Raw genomic sequence first — 27,757 nt, 5'->3', positions numbered from 1 at the left:
GCCATGGGCTCCCCTTGTGGGGCCAGTTTGGCTAATTTATTTATGGCTTATTGGGAAAAATCTTTCATCTTCAATAACGTGGATATTATGCCTCGTCTGGTTTACTATACCAGATTCCTAGACGACAGTTTTATTCTTTTTAAAGGTGATAGTGAAGCGGCATCACAGTTACTGTATTATTTTAACTCGACTACTTCATTTTTCCAGTTTACACATAAATTTGAGGCTCATTCAATTGATTATCTGGACGTAAAATTGATGAAAGATCCCATGAATAATTGCTTCCATTCTGCTATACACAGAAAACTTTCTTACTGTAATTCTTTTTTACACTACTCTAGTGCTCATCCTTACAAACAAAAGTGTTCTATAGTCAAAGGCCAGCTAATTAGAGCTGAAAGAATGTGTTCCCTCGAACAAGTGTTTATAATGGAATGCCAACTCCTTAGAGACATGTTCATTAATAGGTGTTACCCCCCTCGTATGGTGGATGATCTAATTTACGAAGTCCAAATGAAACGTAACAGAGACATTTACAGACCCCTTTAAATTCATTACAAAGTGGACTCCCTACCACTTGTCAAAACAGACTCTAATTTAGGGGTGAATAGTGTACACATTCCTATTTTGGAGTCAGTAGAAACTAAATTTAGTGATAATTTTAACCCCACTATACAGCAAGATCAGCACCACTTGTCTCCAATAGTGAATTATAGAACCAGTTTTGTGACCACCTATAACAGAGATATCAAAGGAATTAAACGTATCCTGTTTAAGAACTGGCACTTTATAAGGGGTAATCAATATTTAGTAGATAAGTTTGGTCATTTTACATCTATTGTGTATAGAAGAGGTGCCAACCTTAAAAACCTCTTGGAAATGAAAAATGTCACTAATGGCAGTAGGGTAAAAGGAACGTTCGTATGTGGTTCTTGTAACATGTGCAGATATGTTAAGTCAGGTAGTTCATTTATGATTAATAACAAAAAATGTTTTAATAAACAAACTTAATTGTAATTCTAAAAGTATCATATACTTGGCTACTTGTGACTGTTGCTCTGTGTTCTACTTGGGTAAATAAGAAATATATATTCCTGTTTTTAAATTTCAGTTGTCACAGTATTGTTTCCATAATTTTTTACAAACAGGTTCTATTTACTGTTAAGGTATTTTAGGTTATTAGACCAACTTTTATATAGGGTGTTTTGTATTTTTATGCATTTTTTATTACAAAAAAATGATTATATTGTTTATAACAACCATTGGAAGTATCACACTTCTTAATTAGAATTAATAGTGCATTCATTTGCCAATATTAATTAATCAATTTGGCAATGGAGTAACCATTGACGCAATTGCGGATAGGTTTAAATTTGGCACCATTTGTTATTTTCTTATCTTCCTCTGAAGAAGTTACTGTATTGTATGTAACGAAAACGTGGTGTTTTTAAATAAACTACATACGTTCAGGAATTCTTTTTTCGGCTGCTTTGTGGTGGACATTGCTACCTTTTTGTTTTTGCACTATTACAGACCTGTTGAAACCCCAACAACATATAGTAGGACAAGAGGACATTACTATTCCCACAAACAGCTGTAATTACTTGTAAATAAAAGCTCTTTACACAGCATTCTCATCTGCAAAAATAAGGTACACTGTTGATATTTGTGAAGACTCTGCACAGTTGACACATATAGCAATCTGTAATGGCCTGACAATACTGTCCCATCTATCAGTATGTATGACTGTAACATGTGTACAGTCATAAAATATCCGTGCAGTTGGTAATTATGCCAAAAGTACAGAACTCCAGGCAGCAGGTCTGAGATGACACTTTAGGAATTACATTGCTGTAAACCTACATCTATAACAAAACAGTGTTGTGCCTGCCGGGAGCAGGACCACAGCTTTGTCCAATACCTGACAGACCTGTTAAAAGTAGATAGGGAGGTAATGACAGTACCAGCGCATGTTGCACCACAACAAGGTAATATACCCATAGATCTCACATTTACAGCAGCTAATATGTTACTTATTATATCAGTCAACATCAGACTATGACAGTCAAACTGCAGTTAAACACTCCCCCTCAAAGAACACAGACCTGACACCCACATAAGAGTATGTACACCCTGACACACTGAATGCTACAGTATTGCAATGGTGATGAAACTAAGCTTACCTGCATGCTCCTCTGCCATGGAAACTGCGGCACCCACATCCACGATGTATGCCTGGATAGATGCCTGGGAGCTGTTGTGTGTGCCTAGGTTCAACAGGAATTCCTCAGTGGCTGAGTGTGGTTGTTCAGCTTCAGGCCTCCCACCAGTGATGCCATGATCCCTGGCTACATCTGCTGCTCTTCTGAGTGCAGCATTGATCATGCCCATTGTATGGTATCAAACCTGCTCATATGTCCTGTTCTGATGACCATTAGCATTTATGTCACAGACAAGGTCAGCCCACAGTGATGTCCACTGTTCCCTGTTTTACCTTCCTCTGGATAGTAGGAGTTCATGGTGTCACCAGAGGCCTTCACATATAATCTTATTCTCCGCATCCATGAAAGGTGCATGGCGTCTTGGGTACAAGTATCCTGAAAGAGAACAGAATGGAAACATGTCAGGATCACATATGTAGAAGTATACTATGTAGAGATACAACAAGAACAGAATGGCTGGTTGTATTCACTGCTTGATCACACATCATATTCCACAGTTTGCAAACATGCTATGTGTGTGGATGCAACTAAGATACTAGCGATAGTCAGCTCTTCCCGTATGTGCCATGACACATACTGCTGTATGATCATAAACCCAACACTGGAGTCTATTGTAGTGTGTCCCCTAGGTGCAACCCCCCCCCCCGATAATATGTTAAAAACAACAGTGCCAAACAAATAGCAGTGTGCTATTACAACCACTCTAAAGGGACAGCCCCAAGAGACCAGCATGCCACATTGACAAAAAGCATTCCACACTTGATGTATTGTACATCCTCTGTAGGTGTAAAAAATCTGGATATCAATGACATCTCATTGTCACAGTTCTAAAAAAGACTTAAATGCTGTAATCCCTATTCTCTGTAAGTATATCCACACAACTGCATCCTGCTGTAAACAAAAAGGTTATATACTTGCTGAAGTGCAAAACTCCTCTGTTGATGTGTGGTGATATTTAAGTTTTTGCAAACGCGTGTTCTCTGTGCAGAAAGTCTCATACAGAATGGTTCCCTATAACCAGCATGTTTGCCTTTTAACATGCTTCTCATAAGCAGGTGATGGCCTCTTAACCAATCTGTGGTTCTGAAACACTAATTGCAGCCAACACAGCTGATTTGCACTATCATCAGCCAAAGACATGCAACCACTGTACAAGATATAAGGCCTCCATGTAGATTACACCCCCTTTCTGATATGCTGTGCTGGACATTACTGGTGTGAGGAACTACGTCACCTGAGAGGGTAGGTATGTAGCAGCTACTGTTACATAGAGATGTGTGTGTGCTACAGGCTGCTGCTGCTGCAGGTCATAGGCCTAGGCAGAGAGTGTGAATACTTTGGAGGACAACACACTGTAGGATTAACTGTGGCAGCTGTGGCAGACTGGTAGAAGAGGCAGAGTCAGAGTGAGGGTAGCTATTCCACTCCAATTAAGCCACGTGTGTAAGGTAAGTATGTCAGGCAATGGTATCATTAACAGAGTACTAAGCTACATGTTTGTTGTGTCCTTGAGCAACTTAGGGGATAAATATAACATTATGTCCACCATTTGGGTAACTGCCAGGTCATGTGTTACAGTCTGTTACTCATTTGGAATGTGCATGCTGGCAGTCCATGTTACAAGCAGGGGCTTCATATGTGTATGTTAGTTGTGCAGCTGTGCTAATCTGCACTGTGAGTTTGAAAGGATTGTGTACTGCACTCTGATAGTAGTGGGCCTCATTTGCATTACCTGAGTTAAAATCCTCTGTTAATGCATATTAATACATGAAGTGGCACTTTATGCACTTATAGTTTTTCTAATGGGATATGTGACGTGTGTTTCTATCTGCAGACCTCTGACTTCCATCAATGACAAGAAGACATTTCATTTGTAATGCATTGTGTGGATAAAGAGTACATGACTCAGTAATTAATTGCTGGCTTCACAGTAATGTTATTTTAAATGCTACACACCACTGGATTTGAACCCAGGACTGTGTGTAGCAAAATGTACTGTTTTTAAGGCATTTAACAGACTGGGCTACTGAGTCATTGTTACAGCAGATGTATTTTTCAAGATATAAGTATCCACATACAGGCTGTGACATACTTTTTTACAACCATCATTATGTGCATGGCTTTATATGGATGTATTTATGCAACAAGATCTCTGTTGTACATGTATTTTATCAGTAATGCCTTAGGATGTGTACTTCTACATGTTGCTGATAAATGGGGATATTTACTTGCTATTAGAGACCTCACTTACATCCATTCTTGTGTGTTTGGCTTTCTAGTGGTGTACTCTTGCACCAGACTCCAAGGTGCACTCCCAATTTTTCCATTACTCTTTAAGCAAGTCTGCATGATGCTGGTGGATGTGCAGCTCTGCTGAAACACGCTTAATGAGTGTAACCTGCAATTATTATGTTTTGCTTAAGCCAGCTGTGTGGCGTGGCAGGTTAATGCAGTAGCCTACAGATGTGATGGTTTTGGATTTGAAGTAGGGGATAGGTGTTTATTTTATATGTTTATTATTTAAAACACATATATCAATATAGCTGAGCCTAGCGAAGCTGGATAATGTGGCGTACTGTGCAGCATCACACTCATCATCATCTTTTGGCTTTTCCCATTAGGGGTCGCCACAGCAGATCACCTATTTCCATTTCTTCCTGTCCTCTGCATTTTGCGCTGTCACACCAACCACCTGCATGTCCTCTCTCACCACATCCATAAACCTTATCTTAGGCCTTCCTCTTTTCCTGTTACCTGGTAGCTTCGTCCTTAGCATCTTTTTCCCAATATACTCAGCATCCCTCCTCAGCACATGTCCAAACCAATGTAATCGTGCCTCTCTGGCTTTGTATCCAAACCTTCCAACCTGGGCTGACCCTCTAATATACTTATTCCTATTCCTGTCCACCCTCGTCACACCCAGTGCAAATCTTAACATCTGTAATTCTGCCACATCCAGCTCAAACTCTTGCCTTTTTGTCAATGCCACTGTCTCCAACCCATATAACATAGCTGGTCTCACTACCCTCTTGTAGACCTTCCCTTTCACTCTTACAGGTACTCGTCTGTCACAAATCACTCCTGACACTGTCCTCCACCCACTCCATCCTGCCTGTACTTTCTTCTTCACCTCTTTTCCACACTCACCGTTACTCTGAACTATTGACCCCAAGTATTTAAACTCATCCACCTTTGCCACCTCTACTCCTTGCATCCTCACCATTCCTCTATCCTCCCTCTCATTCACACACATATATTCTGTCTTAGTCCTGTTGACCTTCATTCCTCTTCTCTCTAGAGCATCTCTCCATCTCTCCAGGGTCTCCTCCACCTGTTCCCTACTCTCACTACAGATCACAATGTCATCTGCAAACATCATAGTCCACGGGGACTCCTGTCTTATCTCATCTGTCAACCTGTCCATCACCATTGCAAATAAGAAAGGGCTCAGAGCTGATCCTTGATATAACCCCACCTCCACCTTAAACGCATCCGTCACTCCCACCGCAGACCTCACTGCTGTCACACTACCCTCTTACATATCCTGTACCACTCTTACATGCTTTTTTGACACTCCTGACTTCCTCATACAATACCACAACTCCACTCTAGGCACCCTGTCATATGCTTTCTCTAAGTCTACAAAAACACAATGCAACTCCTTCTGACATTCTCTGTACTTCTCCATCAACACTCTCAGAGCAAAGATCGCATCTGTAGTGCTCTTTCCTGGCATGAAACCATATTGCTGATCACTAATCATCACGTCCCTTCTTAACCTTGCTTCAACTACTCTTCTCCATAACTTCATGCTGTGACTGATCAATTTAATCCCTCTGTAGTTACTACAGCTCTGCACATCACCCTTATTCTTAAAAATCGATACCAAAACACTTTTTCTCCATTCCTCAGGCATCCTCTCACTTTCCAAGATTTTATTAAACAATCTGGTTAAAAACTCCACTGCCATTTCACCTAAACACCTCCATGCTTCCACAGGTATGTCATCTGGGCCAACAGCCTTTCCATTCTTCATTCTCTTCATAGCTATCCTTACTTCCTCCTTGCTAATTCATTGTACTTCATGATTTACTATCCCTACATCATCCAACCTTCTCTCCCTCTCATTCTCTTCATTCATCAACCCCTCAAAGTACTCTTTCCATCTCATCAACACACTCTCCTCGCTTGTGAGTATGTTTCCCTCATTATCCTTTATCACCTTTACCTGCTGCACATCTTTCCTAGCTCGGTCACTCTGTCTAGCCAATCGGTACAGGTCCTTTTCTACCTCCTTAGTGTCCAACCTTTCATACAACTCTTCATATGCCTTATCCTTAATCTTCGCCACCTCGCTCTTTGCCATGCACCTCATCTCCTTATACTCCTGTCTACTTTCTTCATCTCTCTGACAATCCCACTTCATCTTTGCCAGCCTCTTTCTCTGTATACTCTCCTGTACTTCCTCATTCCACCACCATGTCTCCTTGTCATCCTTCCTCTGTCCAGATGTGATACCAAGCACCTTTCTAGCTGTCTCCCTTACTAGCTCTGCTGTAGTTACCCAGCTATTTGGTAACTCTTCACTGCCACCCAGTGCCTGCCCTAACTCATCCCTGAACTCCACCTCACAATTACCCTTTTTCAATTTCCACCATATGATCCTTGGTGCTGCCCTCACACTCCTCCTCCTCCTCTTCTTGATCACCAAAGTCATCCTACAAACCACCATCCTATGCTGCCGAACTACACTTTCTCTGGTCACCACTTTCCAGTCTCCAATCTCCTGCAAACTGGCCCTCCTACATAAGATATAATCCACCTGTGTGCATCTTCCCCCACTCTTGTATGTCACCCTATGCTCCTCCCTCTTGTTAAAATACATATTCACCACAGCCATGTCCATCCTTTTTGCAAAATCCACTACCATCTGACCTTCTGCATTCCTTTGTTTAACACCATACCTACCCATCACTTCCTCATCCCCTCTGTTCCCTTCACCAACATGCCCATTGAAATTTGCTCCAATCACCACTCTCTCACCCTTGGGTACAGTCATCACCACTTCATCCAATTCACTCCAAAATGTTTCTTTCTCATCCATTGCACACCCAACTTGTGGAGCATATGCATTGACAACATTCATCATTACACCATCAATTTCCAGCTTCATAAACATCACTCTATCTGACACTCTTTTCACCTCCAAAACACTCTTAGCATACTGTTCCTTCAGAATAACTCCTACTCCATTTCTCCTCCCATCCACATCATGATAAAACAATTTGAACCCACCTCCGATACAACTAGCTTTACTCCCCTTCCATCTGGTCTCTTGCACACACAATATACCAACCTTCCTTCTGTCCATCATATCAGCTAGCTCTTTCCCTATACCAGTCATACTGCCAACATTCAAAGTTCTGACCCTCACTACCACAGTCCTAGCCTTTCTCCTCTCTTCCTGCCTTCGGCCATGTCTTCCGCCTCTTCTCCTCCTTCGGCCAACAGTAGCCATCACACTAAAAATATATAAAAAAAGAAAAATAGGGAGATAGGAAAGTGGTTATATTGGTTGCAAACAGGGGGAAAAACATAGTGAAGGGTGGGTAGTTATGTGCAGGAAGGGTGTAGGAAAGAACCATAGCTATCCATTTCTTGTACAGCAACAACTGTGCACTTTGACACAATTTGTAGATGACTTTGGACTCAAACCCCCCCAGAGAGAGGGGTGAGGACAACATAATTGCCTTTTTAAGCCAGTTTGACCAAATTATGGGTGTCCAGTGGAAATGTGTGCAAAATGGAGAGCTATGTATGGGACTATATATATATATATATATATATATATATATATATATATATATATATATTTTTTTTTTTTTTTTTTTTTTTGGGGACAGGTGCCCATTTTTTTAAGGGGAGAATGGAATGTTGGGGAAGGGACATAGGTATGTATTGAGGAGGTAAGTCGGGTAGGTGAGGAAGCCTTTACAAACAGACAAGACGGACAAGACAGGGGTGGTATGTGACACAAGAGGGGGGTAAACACCTTGGATGGGGAGGGTATTGTGGGATCTCAGTCCAATGTTCCTCCACAAGGTATCAGCATGACTCACATCCCCACCCATGAGTGTTGGCATTGCTCCATCACTGCCCTGAGGGTGGCAGTGGTGGAAGTTGGGCTCTCGGGTGAGCCTGGCTCACTAGGGTGGCGAGTATACACTTTATCCAATGCAGGCATCGTCCAAACCCATGGCAGATGATCCTGTGCAGCAAACCTGGCAGTTTATCATGGGTGACACTCCCCCTCTTACACCGCTCCTAGAGGGGAGCCCATTCCCATCCCGTGGGGTGGTACAACCCAACACCACAGGTAGTGTAGGGGCAGCAGAGGGGTCACCACCAGTCTGGGTTCCAGTCCAATAAGGTATGCCTCAATTCATTCACACTAACATGAACTACTACAGAGTCATAACTGTATTTATTGTTGAGAGACTTGAGTGCATGTGTGATCTGATTAATATATTCTTAATATATTATTAACTATATGACCTAGCAACCATTACTGTACCCACCCTCATATTATGTTAGCTTGGCCTTCTGTCATTGCCAGTTTTATTTGTCAAGGTGCTCATAGTTTTTTGGCCATTTACAAAGCTAGAAGGTTAGTTAATCACAGAGTTTTCAGAGCAGCTTCCTTACTGGATATATCTGTAACTGAACATTGGGAGTTATACAAGAAAGACTAGATTTAGTTAAAGAATGATGGAGTGTATAAGATTTGGGGCTGGATTTATTCAACTTAAATTTAGCCATGCTTCTATCTGAAATTTTCTCTAATTATCATCAAATAAGGACTGAGTTAAAGCAGTCCATTTAAAAAAAATCACAATATTATTATATTTGAAATTAAATGTTAATTGAACATAGGTATTAATGTTTCTGTTATCTTCAGTTACAAGGTGTTGTTTAGCAGTTGTTAAAAAAGGTGTTCAGATAAAGCGAAAGGTGAGCAGTTCTTTATGGCCTCTGTCTCCATTTTTTTACACTCCCCCCCCCCCTTTTTTCCCTTGTTTGGAATATGTTAATCAAATAATTCAATTTGCAATGGAGCTGCAGATACAGTGGCAGGATTTGTTGGGTGATGAATTTTTATCAAATACAATTAAAGTCCATCAGAAGGGGTTTATTTCATGTTACCCAAAAATTCAGGCTTGTGGTTTCAGTTGTGTCATGTAAATGCAAAAGCAAAATGTTTGGTGTCATACTATTGATATCTACAGTCAGTTACAGACATTAGTATGATTTTGGTTATCAATAAATAATTGGTCACACCTGTAAGAAATGATCTTGTGTTTTTTTCTGGGAATGGAGGTCAAAGAAAGCTGTGTTTATACGTATACAAATATTAAGCAGATGCAAACAATATTAGTAGATACTGTAGCAATATATTGAAAAAAAACATGTTTATATGTAAGACTGTGTTGGCTGAGCATGAGTTTATGAGAGATGAGTTCCATTAGATAACATGAAATGATAGTTTGCGAAATTTAGTTAAGAAATAGGGTAGATATAGGTATTTGCTCTTGGAAGGGGGTGAGTTTGTATAGAATTTAGCTGAGTGCATGTGTAATGGGACTGAAGAGTTGAGCTAACTGCAATGTCACATTATAAGTCATATGAATGGATCATAAGACAGCTTGTAAATATGCAATTGACTAAGAATGGAAAATGTGGGATGCCATTAAGATGAGGACTAGGCTGTCAGACAGAGATATCTAAACAACATTGACATGCCCCAGTAATTCCTTTTATGATTATTGTATCAGAGTCATAGATTGCCTATTGCTCATTAAGTCCTAGTGTAATTAAATAGTAAAAAGGAATTTCCATCTGCAATCATATAAATAATTGGATTCAGTTCTTAGTATACATACCCCAATGGCTGATGCTTTTAACATTTCAGCAATTATTTATAATCATGTGCTCTTTGTGATCTCTTCAAGAAGAAAATGAAGATATAGTTAAACAAGCTGAGATGGCACTATCACTTTTAGTCCCCAATGGAGAGGATTTATTGTCTTTCCCTATATAGTAAACCTGTTATAGGCAGTATCCCAGAAATTAGAAATCCATTTTGGGATAAGGATATTAAGTTGTACAGAAGGAAGGAAGTCTTGGAAAGCTTTCAAGTATATTTAAAGTTGATTTATCAAAGTCTATAAACAGTAACTGAGCATATTTGTTGTAATGTGTTGTCAATATGGCATTTAAATAACCCAGCTAAAGCAGATATTTAGAGATTATGTGCTTCAGTGGGAAAAAACAAGATTCACAAAATGGTGAATGGATTGAGAGCTCACAAAATCCTAAAAATAGCTGGCTGACCACTATAAATCTTATTCATTTATCTTCCATTTTTATCCTTGCAAGTGAAATCATCCCAAGAACATTTTTTAGCCTCATCCTGAGTGAGAAAAGCAGATATATAAAAATCAGTGAGACATTTCAGATCACATATGTCAGAATACAACATAATGCTTGAATTTAAATCATGAATATGAAATATGGAGAAACAAAACAAAATTTTTATAGGAAAACTGTTGCTGCTTTCATATTGTGTGATAAATATGAGTATTAGATTAAGAGCTAATATAAAAGTGCTCTTCTTCCTCTTCTCCGGACCACTAGTAGTGCTCCAATATTCAAATAAAATCACTACACAAATATTTATTTCTCAGTGGCTCTGCCCATGTACCACCTCCAAATCCTCCATAACCTGATATCCTGGTTGACCCCTCCTATCCCCATACTCATCATTATTCTTCCTTATTAAGTGTCACCCTTGAAAAGCACCATCTACCCCATCTTGCTTCACATGCTGTAAAAAAAATTGTGGATATTGAATATTTGTATTTTTGTATATATTGAATTCCAGCTATTTTAAACTCTGCATACAGTGAATACCAGCAATGTATTAAAGTCTCTTTATAACTTCCGCCATACAACTGTTCAATGTTCCATCCGATACTCCTGTTTGGTATTTCTGTAAATTGTGATTTGCTGAAAATACCTGTCTATGTTTTCTATTATCATGTATGTTTTTGTGGAGCTTTTCTCCCCAGGCTTCCACTGAAAATGGGCTCTCACCAGCCCAGGGGACTTTCCTGGTCAACAAAGGCAAATAAAAAAAATGAAATAAATAAATAAAATAAAAGGTGACTTTGAAGTTGTCACACAGCAATATCAAAGACATATTTCCTATTAACCACAAATACCAGAGACAGACAGATATTTCAACTACTACTGACAATGTCACTGTAGACAGAATAAGTAATATATATATATATGGATCACCTTCAGATGCCCGAAATCGCGTTTCGCTGACACACAAAACACCAACGCCAAAAGACCGACAACAAAAAATACCGACAACGCAAAACACCGAAAACCATTACACCAACACACTACACGTTAACAACACAGTACACTGCATAACATATCCACTATCCCTAACCCAAACCCTAACCCTAAGGTCCGACACTACCGCACACTTACCCTACCTGCACCCTAACCTTAACTCACTTACCCACCCCTAACCCCAAGGTCCGACACTACCGCACACTCACCCTACCTGCACCCTAACCCTAACTCACTTACCCACCCCTAACCCCAAGGTCCGACACTACCGCACACTCACCCTACCTGCACCCTAACCCTAACTCACTTAACCCACCCCTAAACCCACAGTCCCTCACTATCGCACACACACACCCTACCTGCACCCTAACCCTAACTCACTTAACCCACCCCTAAACCCACAGTCCCTCACTATCGCACACTTACCTGTCCGCTCCCTAACACTAACTCCCTCACTCTATCGCACACTTACTAAGTCCGTCGGATTCTCACCTTGTCGGTCATCTGCGTTGTCGGTGTTTTCGTCCCGTCGGATTCCGTGTCGGCAAAACGCGTTGTCGGGCATCTGAAGGTGACCCATATATATATATATATATATATATATATATATATATATATATATATATATATATATATATATATAAAATATTAAACGTATATATAAAATATTAGTATTCAGCCATGTGTCCAATGATTCTAAGACCTATGATAAGCAAAGCAGCATTATGCAGAGAAAGTAATATAGGGGTATTTGCATTTATTATTGCTGGATATTCATGATCAAAATACATGTCATACCAACTGTAGCTTAGCATGACTCTGTAAATTATGACATTTTAAAAGTTTATACTTTATTAATAGAACAATGTCTATAGACACATAATCGCTGTTTTCCTATTTTGTGTTAAATATGATTATTAAATTAACAGCTAATATAAAAATAATATAAATTTCCCTTGTAATAACAATATACATCCAGGAATTCAAAACAGGTATATAAAATGCTAGGAGAAGTAGTAGATTAGAAAAGAAAATTCAGAGTTAGAAAAACATTAGACAATTTAGATTATTTAAAATGTTGAAATAAGTGATATATCAGAAAAGAAAAGTGAGAATTCTGAACCATGTCACATCTTTGTGGTTTCAGTAAATAATGCACAATTGTTTATATGTTTCAGTATCAAAAAAGGCATGTTCTCTCATTCATATTTAAGACTAGTAGTTTATATAGATATATATATATATATATATATATATATATATATATATATATATATATATATATAATATATGTGTGTGTGTGTGTGTGTTTGTGTAAACATATATATATGTTTCAGGCTCCCTATCAGACGATCGAAACACTGTTTCCGCGAATACAAAATGATCAATAATGTATTGCACAAACTAAGTAAACACCAAACGTCCAAAAAAGCAAAATCCGAAATGTTGAAGTGTTTTGGTTGGCCTGTCTGCGGTATAACTCCATAAGGTAAGTGTGCGATAGGTATGGACCTTAGGGTAGGGTGTGGGTTAAGGTAGTTACGGACCTTAGGGTTAGGGAGGGGTTAAGGATAGTGCATAGATAGTTGTGTATGTGGAGTTTAGTGTAGTGTTAGAAGTAGGGTTTTGTTAAATGTATTTATGTGTATTATTTATTTTGTTAGGGTATATCTCCGTAGGGGAAGTGTGCCGTAGTTACGGACCTTAGGGTTAGGGAGGGTTTAAGGTTAGTGCATAGATAGTTGTGTATGTGGAATTTAGTGTAGGATTAGAAGTTGGGTTTTGGTGCTTTACTTTAGGGTTAGGAGTAGGGTTTGGTTAGTGTATGTATGTGGTTTATTTATTTTGTTTGGGTAGGTAGTATGAAGCGGGTGGTGGGGTTGGCCGTCAATGACTGTTCGATGTTTTAAATTTCGTGGTTTAGTGCGTTCGGTCTATTTGTGGTTCGATTAATACATGTTGCTCTTTTGGTATTCGCTGAAATGGATTTTCGCTGAACTGATATAGACCCATATATTTATATATATATTTACATATATTCACACACACACACACACACACACACACACACACACACACACACACACACATATATATATATATATATTTAAATATGATGAGAAGACTGAGGTCCTAAAGAAGGTTAAAGTGCAGGCTTTCTCTGGTCTTCTGGAAACTGGCATGTATACTGGTGTATACTCCATTGTAGGTTTTTTACAAACCACAAACCAGGACTGAAATTCTCTGAACTGGAGGTCAACAAAGCTGGTACCACTATTGTATGAAGATGGAGGAGAAAATAATTAGGAAAGCAAAAGCCATTTAGTATAATAGAGGTGGCAGTGAAAATGGTGGGTGGAATACAGATAGAAAGCTGATTTCTTTCCTAGAAGAGCACACCCTCTGTGGTGATAGTCAACAGCTAACATGAATTCATGGTCAGAAGCAGATGACAGTCAGACTCATTGCAGTTTTAAGATTGGATTACATGACCACAGACTGGGTAAATAGTGGTACAAATGATCTATGTGGCTGGGTGGCTGCACTATAGGGATTAGTTAGGGGCTGCCTAGTCTGTAGTATTAGAGAGTTTCTGTGAGTGTGAGAAGGTGAGGTTGGGGCTTGTGGATGAATTAATATGTGTGTGTGTGTGTGTGTGTGTGTGTGTGTGTGTGTGTGTGTGTGTGTGTGTGTGTGTGTGTGTGTGTATGTGTGCATTTTGGATAGGTGTCATCAGTCATGGTCCAAGTGCATATTCTGCATCACCCAGTAAATGACCTTGTGGGATATCCTCCATAGAAAACCTCTAATAGAGTTGACAGTTGTGCCAGATATGGGAGTTGCGGTAACTGCCAGGGCTGCTAGCACAGACATTCAACATGATTCCCTTAGTGTTATACCCAGACTGGCTGTGAATGGAGTGAAAGCCCTTTTTGTTTATGTAGACCCTTTCCTGTTCCCCAAGTGGTGCTTTGATTTCAATGTGTGTGGAGTCTATGGCACTCAGGACTTCAGGGAAGTCTGCTACAGGGTAGACATCCTGCATAGTTGTAGCAACGTCCTCAGGTGTATAGGGAAAATGTATGTAGTCAGTGGCATGCTGTTACACAGTAGTTAGGATCTGATGGGAGAGTCTTGGATTCTTATGCCCGAGACACCCCTACCATATCCTCTGTTGGTCTCTGGAAGGTTCCTGTAGCTAATATTCTAAGAGCTATGCATACCTCAGTTTTCACAGGTATTAGTTCCTCATGGTTTGCTCTTGCTCTCATTTGAGGATGGCAGAGATTGCAGAGTTCCTGTAGAGTGCCTGTATCTACCATGTAGTGCTCTACAATTTTTACCTCATGCAGAACATAAAAAGTTAAGCAGGGTGTAAACACACTTCTCCTTCTTGGCTGAGGTCTATTAGATGCAGCACAGATATGGGCCTGTTGCACATGCACATGTAGAACAGCAATAGCAGCTGCTAACATTCCTTCTGTGTAGAGTAGTTTCCATGGCTTTATTCCAATAGGTTTTGGAAATCGAGGCCAAATCCTGCACTGTGTGTACACTATTGCTTTATAGCTTGTGGAATAGCTCCTCCATCTTGGATTGTTTGATTAACATACTATTCAACTGCTTATAGTGTAATTAGTGTGTCACAATGTTTACTGTGTGTGCCCAAATCTACATGGCATGCAGAGCTGCTTACTGAATACAGATAAAAGTGCTACAGTGTGAGCTGCAATGTACACACGTTTTTAGTCAGCTGTGTAGGCTTTAGTGAATCTGCACCTGTGACACATTTTCTTGTTCAATTTTAGGCAGGAGATGAGAATTTCTGCAGCAAAAAATTTAGTGTGCTGTTTAAATATGGAGCAAGAGTATAGAATTATGGTAGACTAAGGCTATTCCTTCAGCTTTCTTTTAAGCCTTATCAGACCATATGATATTATAATTGGGGGAAGCATTTCTGAATCATTTACAATAAGTTTTAGACACATTTCTGTAATTGCTAAGATATCTAGAGTATGATGAGTTATCCAGGCATTCAGCTGTGTAAAATGGTTGTATATACTATGGAGGTTAGCTGTTACCAGATTTAGGCTATTTAATTGGGTAGAGCAATGCTGAAGAACAGAGGGACCTGGGTTTGGGTGGACATCCCCACATACAAAGATTTGGGAGGTAAATAATTTGTTAATAAAGGAGTGTTTTGTTTTGATGGTTAGTATTTTTGTTTTATGGTAAGGGAGGAATGTGTTTTTTTTTTTTTTTTGCAGTTTGTAATAACAGGTAGAAACTGAACTACAGGAGATTTCATGGAAATGTGGCAACATTAGCATAGGAATCAGTGAATGTGACAGCTGATGTTTATGTTTAGATTAAGTGTATAATACAAAAGAAAGTTATGCTAAAAAAGAAAGGTGCTAGTATGGGAGAGATGGGGATTGATAATATAGAACATGAAGATAAGTAGCACTGGTGAAATGGATGACAGGGATGACTATGACTTCTAAAAGGTGCAGTATGTTGTGTGTAGAGAAAGGGAAAGGGTTGAGGAAAGGAAGAAAGTTAAATAGTTTTGAGAATAAATGAGAAAGATAAGGGATTATATAGCTGAGGAGATGTAGTAGAAAATCAGTGAGTTCAGTGAATAACTGAGTGGTTAAGTGAAGAAAAAAGGGTGTGGAGTTAGGGACATTATAAATGTAAATGTAGTGGGGGTGGATTGGATTTGGGGGTAGGGTAAGAGAGTAAGGCCCACCCAGGAAAGGACAATGGAAAATTCATAAGCAACACAATCAGTCAGATAAAAATAATGTAAATGGCTTTAGACAAAAATGATTAGCAAAATACGATGATAAAAAGAAGAAGATTAGGGGATTAGCCAGGTGGTAGCAACAATGCTCTGCAGCTGCCACTCTGCCTACTTCCATGCCTCAAGAGTCCTCAGTCCTGCCTTTCTTCAGGATGATGAAGGATATTCTGTGCAAAGTCAGTTGGATGTATTTAATGATGGCCACCACTGCCACATCTCTGGAAGAAAGGGCAAAGTCTCCACACTGGAGAGTAGTAAAGATAGGCTCTCCTGTGTAAGTTGACAGAAAGTACAGGGGCTGGTGAAGAAGGAAGTGGGTCAGTGGCTCGATGTCCATATTGGCAACCTGTAGATGGATGGATCCATATATATATATATATATATATATATATATATATATATATATATATATATATATATATACACACACACACACACACACACACATTTATATATATATATATATATATATATATATATATATATATATATATATATATATATATATATATATATATATATGGGTCCCCTTTACATGGTTGACATTTCACAATGTCGACATTCATATGGCCGGGATCATATGATCGACATTTGAAATGTTGACCATGGAGAACCGGCATCTCCGTACAGTGCAGAATGGAAAGATTTCCATTTTGTCACTGTAGTGCGATCTTGGAGTTGGTATATTAAAGTTACGGAAGTGGGGAGGGGGCGGAGCCCCCTGCTAGCATCGTTAAAGTTAATTTTTTTTTTTTATCTGCTCGTATGTTCGACATTTCAAATGTCAATCATATGGTCTCTACCATATGGATTTCGACATTGTGAAATGTCGATCATATCAAGTAGACCCATATATATATATATATATATATATATATATATATATATATATATATATATATATATATATATATATATATATATATATATATATATATAAACATATTTATATATTTATAAATCTCTCTCTCTTCATATATATATATATATATATATATATATATATATATATATATATATAAGGTCACCAGAGGCAGGATCTTTCCATGATATCAGCTATGAAGGTGACTGACAACTTGAAATGCTCCCAACTAGACTTGTCAGTAGACACTCCTAACACCTCCCAGTATCTCATCACTGCACTCTCCACCCTTAAGTGTCACTCGCCATCCCATTTGTAGTCCACTACTCCCAATCAACCTTTTTCAGTCGTTGAATCTGTGTCTCTCTACTGTCACCATGTGTCAATACCTCCCTTTTCAGTTTGTGTCTGATTTTATGTTTTCTTGTCATCCCTGATTCCTAGTTTTTTTTTACCCTTATTCCTGTTCATACATCCTCCTTGCTAGCTAACCCTATATGCTTGTTAAAAAATGAAAAATGGACAGCTGCACCCAAAAATACCTTTTTAGCCCAGACCTGCCTTCCCTCCCTACTATCTTTCTATGTCTTTCAATTCTTGCTCTTCTCCATTTCTGCCTGTCCCTTTTCCCCCTTTCCCCTCTATTTATATGATGAAATGGCTCAGCACTTTGCTTTGGTGTCCTTGTACTGACTCCCCTCAGCATACATTTTGCAGCTCTGGGCACTTTGATGTGCATGTGAATATGTTTAGCTTTGGAATGTCACTTGGCTGATGCTTTTTTCTTGTGATTAATGACTGCACATACCACAGTTGTTCTAGTAGCACAGTTCCTACCATTATTGGGGATGCAAAGTTTCATTTTATAGCCCTGTCTATGGCATTATACCACTATGCTACCACTCATGCATGCCTGCTTTCTGCATCAATGTCATTGTATAAAAAGAAAACTATTTGTTTTCATTCAAACTCAAGATTCAGCCATTCTTTTAACTTTTACTCTAGGACCGCAGTATATGGATTTTATAGGTTCTTGACCAGTATCCATTTTCTGAAAATCATAGAACACTATTTTAAACCTGTTTTGAGTTTCAGTCATTTATATATAAGAAGCAACAACACACAAATAAAAAGATTGCAGTATGATGACAGTCTTCTTTACCATAGTTAAATGGTTAAGATTTATACAGATTTACTAGCTGCTGTGAAATGATAAAATGAGAATTATAGAAAAATATTTAATCATGTCAAAACATTTAAGCAATGTTGCATTAGTTATATAATGTTTATAATGGACTACAGACTTGATATTTAAACTTATTTATTGTAATCTGTTACTAATAAAGCTTCACTTCTGTATAGTTTCATAAAACCAGAATAAGTGTTTAATAAACTTGGATTGCCACATGAAGAGAATTCTTTAGTATGACTTCAATACTTACTGTTGTTTGTATCATGGACTACATAGTGGTATGAAACTAATTTTTGCAAATTTTTAATTCAAGCCCTTTTAAAAAGAAATGTAAGTAGCTCACTGAAATTGCTAATACTGTAAAACACAAGCTATCCTATCCCGTGCTGTAAGTCTAAGCAACTGATTGCAGATACAGCTGGTAAACAATGCATAAGATGGTACTGATGAGTTTTTAATGTGCCAAAAATGTATTAATTTAACCATTAATGTTTTTCCTTAACAGTACTTTATTTGAGGTTTGAAATTCTGCATTGGCTCATATGGATATCTCCAGAAAAAATGGCATGTAACAATCATTGTTTTTTACTTACAGGTAATTACAAATGTGGTACACATAGAACTAGTAGAAATTGATACATTGCAGTTTAATATATGTACCTTGATCACAACATGATGCTTTGCAGTTTACTCAGTAGATAGTGAAACATGACAAGACTGAGCAAGAAGTTATTATTGGCCATCAAACTCCAAATTTCTATAAAGTACACCTTTATTACTGCTGTTATACTTCAATCCAGTTCATGGTGCAAAAGGATATTTTACAACAGTCTAACTGCACTGATCCCAAATTAATAATGACAATTAATATAGCGCAGCATTGCGACATATTTTGAGTTACTCATAATTTCTACAGGAACATGTTTCTTTCAAATATTGCCAGGCCAATGATGTCTTATAGAATTTTGTTATTTAGCTGTTCTTTCCACTATGGCAACCAGCTGCTGATGAACATGACAGTTTAAAGTTCAAAGAAATGTTTTAATCTGTCAGTTGTATTAATATCCTAGCAGTCTTATGTAATTCTTCTTAAGTAAAGACTTTACAGACTTTGAGAAATACCTCACCTTAAGCTTTTTTTCCCCCACAGGGTGTTCACCAATAGGAATCTAGATGCATTTTTTTATTTTTTTCCACTGGGGAATTTTTCATTGCATGTTGTCCGCCTATGGAAGTTCATCTTTGCTTTCTTAATATCCTAGACTATTTCTGTTTATAGTTATGTTGGTGAAGTTGAGGGATACATACAGCATTAGTGAAACAACAGTGGTCAGTGCCTCTCAGTAATATCAAATTTATCTTTATTTCCTCTTATTTGTTAACATTTCCTCCCATTTATAATCTGAAGACCATATGCACTTAAAATTATTTTGGAGACTACAGTATGTGTTTCCAATGTATGCGGTCTAGGGAGTGTGAGCATGAATTTGTGATCTTTTAGGTTGAATGAGCCATGAAATGATCCCTTTTTAGCTACTTTCCAAGGAAAGCCAGAAAAACAGAGCATTATCCAACTAACATGAATATAGTACCTAAAAGCTGAGCTTTTTTACTTTCTAGCTCACGTTGGAAATGAACAAGTATGTAATAATGTGCTTCTTTCATTTCAGCTAACTGTGCCAACATAGCCTAAATGCTGTAATGCAGACACAAGTGCTGATACTAATGGCACTAATTCTTAATGGTAATGGCATTTGTATTGAAAAATGCAGAGACTGCATTACAAAAATAGAGTGGAATAAAATACATTTGAGTCTAGAAAGCATGGACTATGATCATTAATTATCATGCTAGTAAGTATAAAATTAATTATTTAATTGGTTTGCTGACTGATTTTTTTTTTCAGTTCAACAGATAACGTTTTCTACATTTACTTTTCTATATTCTAATAGTTTTCATATACATTTTGTTCAATGAAATGTAGGGATCATTCACTTCTGTTATTGATGGGGGGCATCACCTGGATTAAGTTTATGAAGTCATACTGTAGCACATATTACATCAACATAAGTATAAAAGGTCATATAAAATGTATCCTATTAGCTAGTGTGCAATGTAAAAGTATAATCCTTTCTGTTAGCTTGGCAAACTTGGGGATGCAGTTGACGATGACCGTTAACCTGCAAAGACACCTGAGATTAGGACTCTGATTTCAGTCACAAGATATTCCCATATGCTATTAATCAATCTGATGAGCATTCCTTCAGCAATGGTCATGGAGTATCTCATAATACCAATCATGCACACCATCTGTGAGAAGAGAACTTGGCTTTTACAGCCAAAAGATTTCAAACTGAACTGATGACTCTTCTTCTACTGAAAGTGCAGTCAGATGACACTGCTGGACATAATATATTCCCCAAAACGTTATTGTGAAGAAGAAATGGAAAATGTTGCTCTAGCAATAGCCTGAATCACTTAATAAAGTTGATAGTTGGCTAATCCAGGTTGTCTAATGGAATTTCAGTCAGCCATGACGTATGTCAAATACATTATATCAAAATAAATAAAACTGCAAGCCATACTGCAGATCATAATAATATAAATAAGAAAGTGTTGCACATATCTTTTACTCCCACTTAATGAATTCTAAGTAGTATATAAATGTAATTTGAGCATGTAAATAGTTTAACTTAAGAGAAGGTTGCTCATGTGGTCTCAGAGCATAAAGCTGAGAAAGCTAGTTCGCCTACAATGTAATGGCTTCTTGATGTGGAGGGATGGGGCCCGGCTATTGTTTGACCACTGTGACTAGTAAAGCATCACTTAGGAAAGTTTATGCTAATAAATACTGTTGCCACAAAAGACTTGTCCTGGATAAGTAGCATGGCTGCCTGGAAGGATTGCTCCTCAACCAGAAACCATTTTGCTTTATGAAGGGTTGTATAATAACGCTACAAGCTGATAGCTAGGGAAACAAACATGTACATTCTGGCTAGATTATTTGAGCATATTTTGCATGGTCAGATTACTGCAGTAATAGTAACATAAGAATCTATATGTGAGAAACATATATTTTTACAATAATTACCTCGAACGTATTTTGTGCAGAAACTGGTAAGAAGGGGATGAATGGAATAGAGAATAAATGTGATCTAGGAGCGAGTGCTCCATGCAAGCTCTAAATAGCTTAAAGTTTCTTAAACATATGTGAACCATAACATTTACATTTATTTGAAATTTTATTAAAAAACTGGGGCCATCAAGTAATATTTAAAAATAGCAGAGAGCATTGTTCACATTTCAGTAGAAGTAGACATGAAAAAACAATATTTATTCCATAAAACAGAAAACTGGGTTTCATTTAGAAGTAGACATAGAATAGGTCTGGAAAACAGAAACATAGGGAAGGGAAATAAAGGTACATGTAAGATACATCAATCACTCTCTGTTGTGCCTGTCTTTATTTGTTTCTCTGTATACTTAAAATTGCTTACTTTGGTTTATTTAAAATCATATTTCCACTGTACTGTGCTGTTTTTCTATTGTACCAAACAACTTTAACCATCACTATTCCAAAGTAATGGTCATTTAAATGTTTAAATGCTGCCATAAATCATAAACTTGCTTAAATAACCTTTTCCAGTCTATATATGTTGGAGGATCATTTTTTTAATTTTCTAGCAATACCTATTAGCCTAAGAACAAGCATACCTAAGAATTAATATTCTAAGAACATGGAATCCCTCTGGAGACTGTCTTACTAAAGTTATTTATTCATTTAAAAATAGGTTAACTGAGGAAAAATACTGAACCAATGGGACCATTTCCAGGTATAATTCAATAAAAAAGTATAGGTGTAAGAAACGATGCATAATAAAGAAGAAAAGCATCACATAAGCTATTTACAGATGCACATACAATAAAACAGATTTCCAGCTAGCTGTTCACACTGTGGAGTCAAAAGAGTATTTGTAGCCACGACATGTATGAATAGTAAAATAATTTGTTGAATTATAGAAGCCTTTTCTAAGTATTCAATAAAAAACTGTGATATTGGAACACAGACAATATATTAGGTAGTAATATTAAATGGAAAACATGATCATTTCCTCTTGATACTTTTTGCACTATTTATCAACTTCAGGAAGTCAGTAAGCTGACTTCAGAGTGTAAAGGAGAGATTCCTGATGTCTGGGATCAACACTGATACTCAATGACAAACAGAGGGAAGTTTGTTGGGTGGGGTGTATACTGCAGTGATGTTTGGGAAAGGAACCAGAGCTGATAGGTTGGGGTACTGGCACTGAGTCATATGGTGAGGAATGGAATACATTTTTTGTACAGAGTCTAAAAAACATTGTACCAGTTAAGAGTTGTACTTTTCAACTACAGCTTGACATTTTATTTTAAAAATAGTGATACAGTGATGTTATATTTTTGATTAAGATGTAATAAAGTCTGTAAGGTTAATAGAATATTTTGTGATGTTGCAGCAATTAATAATTGTGCAAATAGCACATGTTTGTCAATTGCATTTTGTTTTTCCTTCTGGAGATTGAAACATGACATGCTTTCATGTCCAAAAGACAGATGTACTGAGTTTGGCTTATCTTATGTGTAAATAGTATCAGAAATTAAGATACAGGTAAACCCATATGCCTAGATAATAGAAGGTATTAGCTCACTTTGTCAGGTCAGTTAGATTATGCAACTTTCATGTGCCAAATATCATGGCTTTAGTCTTTTTCATGTTGAGAAGTAGTTTCATTTGCTGCAACCAGTTTGAAAGTTATTTTCTGTCTAATTCCTGTTGCCTTTTGAATGTAGTTTGTGTTGGGCCAGGCCTATATCTGACCTTTCATTTTACATATAAGATGACTGGCAGATGTGATAGATCTGAAAGTAATAACTTGATATAGATTGAAAATAAGAGGGGAGAATAATGTGGAGTTTCTGAAAATCCATTTGAGAGTGGTGGTGAAGAAAAAAAAAATAACCGTGCATCTTAAATCTGAACCTTTAGCTGTAATTAAAATTATTTAATTAATATAGGTGTTTTTGATTATTATCAAGAGCTGTTATAGGTTTGAAAAGTTGATTATGGTCATCAAAGTCAAAGGTTTTTGTCTAGATCAAAGCAAATTCACGCAGTGTGTTTGCCTTTGTCTAACATTAAGGAGAACATGATGTGTGAAAGTATGAAGTGCAGTTAATATACTTTTTCTTGACCAAAACTCATATTAAAAATAAAACACCAAATGAAGAACAAACCAAACTGAAATCCAAGTTAAAAGTTAGCGCTTTCGTTTACTGTATTAAGCAAACTTCATCAAACAAAATTGAATAAAAATACATCCATATTTAAATAAAAAAACTAATAACTAATGTGACATCATTTCCTTCAAAAGGAAACCAAACCTCTAATTAAAGTACCAAACCACCAAAAAATATACACATAAAGTGTTCAAATAACAAATAAAATATATAAAGGACATTCAATACATAAAACATAAAAAAAATCAATCATCATGTAAAACATATAAATGTTATATGTATATTTATTATCTCATTAATGCCCTCAGTTTCAACAAACTTTTAATGGAAACTGAGTTATTTAACCCTGGGGCAGATAAGGCATTAAGCCTCAACTGCCAAATTAGTTCCCTCTCTTCTATTTTCAAATCAATCGGACCCCTTCTCACATTTTCATAAATTTTTTCAATAACCAATATTGTCTGATGAAGTTTGCTTAATACAGTAAACGAAAGCACTAACTTTTAACTTGGATTTCAGTGTGGTTTGTTCTTCATTTGGTGTTTTATTTTCAAGTGTTATCTTTTTGCCAGTTTTTTGTAAGTGTTCGTGTTTTGGATGGAGGATTCTACCACACCGCAGTCTCAATTACTTTTCAAATCCATGGATTCATCTGGTGGTAACAATAATTCAGCTATTGGCAAGCTGACTGCCTTAATTGAACTTTTAACGCAGCATGTGGATGCTTTGGCTTGTCAAATCGCATCCGGCTTGCCTTGTGAAACCGGAAACCCTACTGTGAGTGCCGCACACAATGTACCAAACCTACCAGCTCCTGGCATGCATAGAACTTTAGGATTGCATGATCAGGGCGACCAGTCTCCAGGAACTTCAGCGTCTTGTGCTCTCCCTTGTTCGGGATTTAGAACGTCATTAACCGATACGGACAGAGCCAACACGAATGATTCCAATTAATTTGGAACTGCTTCTGCACTAAGTACTTTTTCTACTTTACCTTCCCTCGATGATTGGTTTAAGGACCCAATTTTGTTTGTTAACTGGTCTTCTCGGACTGACAATTTGAGAGATAGTAATGACAATGAAAATAATTTGATTAATAAACTGAGAATTTATGATGCTAAGCTGTTTAAAACCAAAAATAAATAAATAAATAAATAAATATACATATAACATTTATATGTTTTACATGATGATTAATTTGTTTTATGTTTTGTGTATTGAATGTCCTTTATATATTTTATTTGTTATTTGAACACTTTATGTGTATATTTTTTGGTGGTTTGGTACTTTAATTAGAGGTTTGGTTTCCTTTTGAAGGAAATGATGTCACATTAATTATTAGTTTTTTTATTTAAATATGGATGTATTTTTATTCAATTTTGTCTGATGAAGTTTGCTTACTACAGTAAACGAAAGCGATAACTTTTAACTTGGATTTCAATGTGGTTTGTTCTTCATTTGGTGTTTTATTTTCAAGTGTTATCTTTTTGCCAGATTTTTCAAAACACATATTAGTTATTCAATATTAGGGAGTACCTTAAGTGGCAAGCTGCTGGAATCCTATCTTTTTCATGTAGTTTGACAAATGTAAAGCGGGCAAAGATGGGCCTGATATCATTCATGGAGGTTGGCTTTGGATATTTCTGGATGGAAGTTGTGACTTTTTTTCTTAAATATCTGGCTTTGTTATTGTATAGGCAGAGTTTGTAGACTTGAAACAGAAGGTGAACAGTATGTTCTTGCAAAAGAGAAAGAACCAGGGTAGAAAGCCATCCAAACACAGTGATACAACAGAGAAAATTCAATGAAATACATTGTCATGTATTTTTAGTTTGTAGAAGGAGGATGGGCAAGTAAAGACAGGGAGATTGAGAGGAGAGTATGTTGATTGGATGTGATCTGTGGAAAGTATATAAATTCTATATGTAAGCTGTCTGCTGAGAATAATACAGAGAGGGTTTTAATGGTTCCATTGCGTTTATTAATCTTGTTTTAGGAATGTTATATGATATGGTTGATTGTGTTCCAAAACTGTTAATTATGATTGTCAGTTTTAACTTGTTGGGATTAGAGAAAGTTAGACTTGTGTCATCTCCTGACAGGAATTTTTGCTACATTTTAGCAATAAAAATCTTTCCTTTGTTTCTGGGTGAGAGTCTCTTTCCAATAGTTCCATATAGAATCATTGTTTGATGAGGAACAATAGTTCTTTAGAAAACCAGCATTTAAAATAATTCTTAAATGTTCTGGAAATAGTCTGGAGATGGTGAGATTGTTTATTTCCTAGTTCCAGAAAATTGTTAGTCAAAAGAATTGATGCTTTAGAAGGGTTAATGGAGTTTAATGTTATTAAACCATAGTTTGCAATCCTGTATTTGAAAAGAATAACGTATGATATGATTGTGGTCTGAATGTACTCAGGGCAGAGCTTTATAGGATGTGGAAGAGTTGAAGAGAACTAGATATTGATTACTGTGTGTGTGTGTGTGGGGGGGGGGGGTTCTCAGTGTAAATGTGCAGTCATTGATGTTTGTGGTTACTACATAATTCAAGTAGAATATGATTTCTGGTTTTGACATTGGACCTGGATGAGAAATTTAGCATTTGAATCAGAATTTGCTCTGCAAGGAAGCTGTGAATGTCATGCAGAAAAGGACTAAGGAGGATTAAACTGAACGCAGATAACATTTTTATTTACTTATATAGTATAGAAACTTACTGTGATTTATAAGGTTTTTCAGTTTTTCAGGAGAAGAAGATGGAAAAGGTAAACAGGGCTTATGGTCAATGAAGGGAAAAAAAACATTCTGAGGAGATATTGTGATAAAGTGCCAGTCTGTATAATTGTCATTGGGTGAACTGTCCTCAGTGATTAGTTGTACGTTTGGGTAGGATTTGTAAAAAGTATTCTGCTGGCACCTATTCTATGATGCCTAACCATATATACATTCAAATTTTATGAGTGCAAAGCAGTCTAGTGGTTCAAAGTAACCCTCATTGTTTGCTTTAGTGAAATTTACTGAAAATAAATTTGCAGAGCTTGAGATGAGACCTTTTGTATCTTTGTCCTCAGAAAGTTTCAGGGCCTTCATGTACTCTTCAAGGAGAAGTGAAACATTTATTAGAATAGACAGGTACTATATGGATGAAGCTCTTCTACCTAATTTCTATTTATTATTATTTTGTTTATTTTAGTATTAAGTGGAACTGGACCACTTGGAACCCATTTCACTAGCAATTTAGTTACAGGAAAATAAGTTATAACATCAGTATGATACGATGAAGAACTAAACAAAAATAATAAGATACTTTAATCTGCAGCTCCCAGAAATACACAAACTCAGTATAAGACAAAGGTTGAAATAACTATGCATAGCAATACTGTGATGGATATGTTACAGGGTGGGGTGTCCTGCAGATATTAACAGCAACAGTCAGTAAAGTGAAATGCATACTTTTCGTTGATTAGTGAATGAAGTAGGGATGTAGTGATGACAAAAGGTGCTTGGTACAGAGTTTAACATAGATGGGATCAGGTGGGAGAAAGTTTTGCCAATGCAAACAAGTGAATAAACTGAAATAGTGGATAAAACATCAGTAGAGCTGATCTTTGAAAAGATGAGACACCTAAACTATTGTTTGACATTAGTAAATCAATGAAAGGCCTTTATACTGATCCATACAATGAGGTGTACAGGAAATTATTTTAATGAGAAGAGTAAGTATCTGGGCTCTGCAGAGACATCTAACCTTCTTGATTGCTACACAGTGATGAATATTCCTGCTTTCATCAACATTAAAGAGGCAGATACAATTCTGCATTATTTGTTGTTTTTTTTCTGATTGCTGTGATGCAAAGGGCATATTCAGTTGTGGATAAAGTCCTCCTTTGCTAATAGAAATAACCCTGCTTAGTAAGGAGGTTGGAAATGCTGTTATATTTATATAGCACTAATATACTCTTAACCTCTTAG

Source organism: Protopterus annectens, chromosome 5.part0, assembly GCF_019279795.1.
Source record: "Protopterus annectens isolate FY-2018-M chromosome 5.part0, PAN1.0, whole genome shotgun sequence".
Taxonomy (NCBI): Eukaryota; Metazoa; Chordata; order Ceratodontiformes; family Protopteridae; genus Protopterus; species Protopterus annectens.
The sequence above is the reverse complement of the archived record's forward strand: the minus strand, read 5'-3'. Positions refer to the sequence as shown.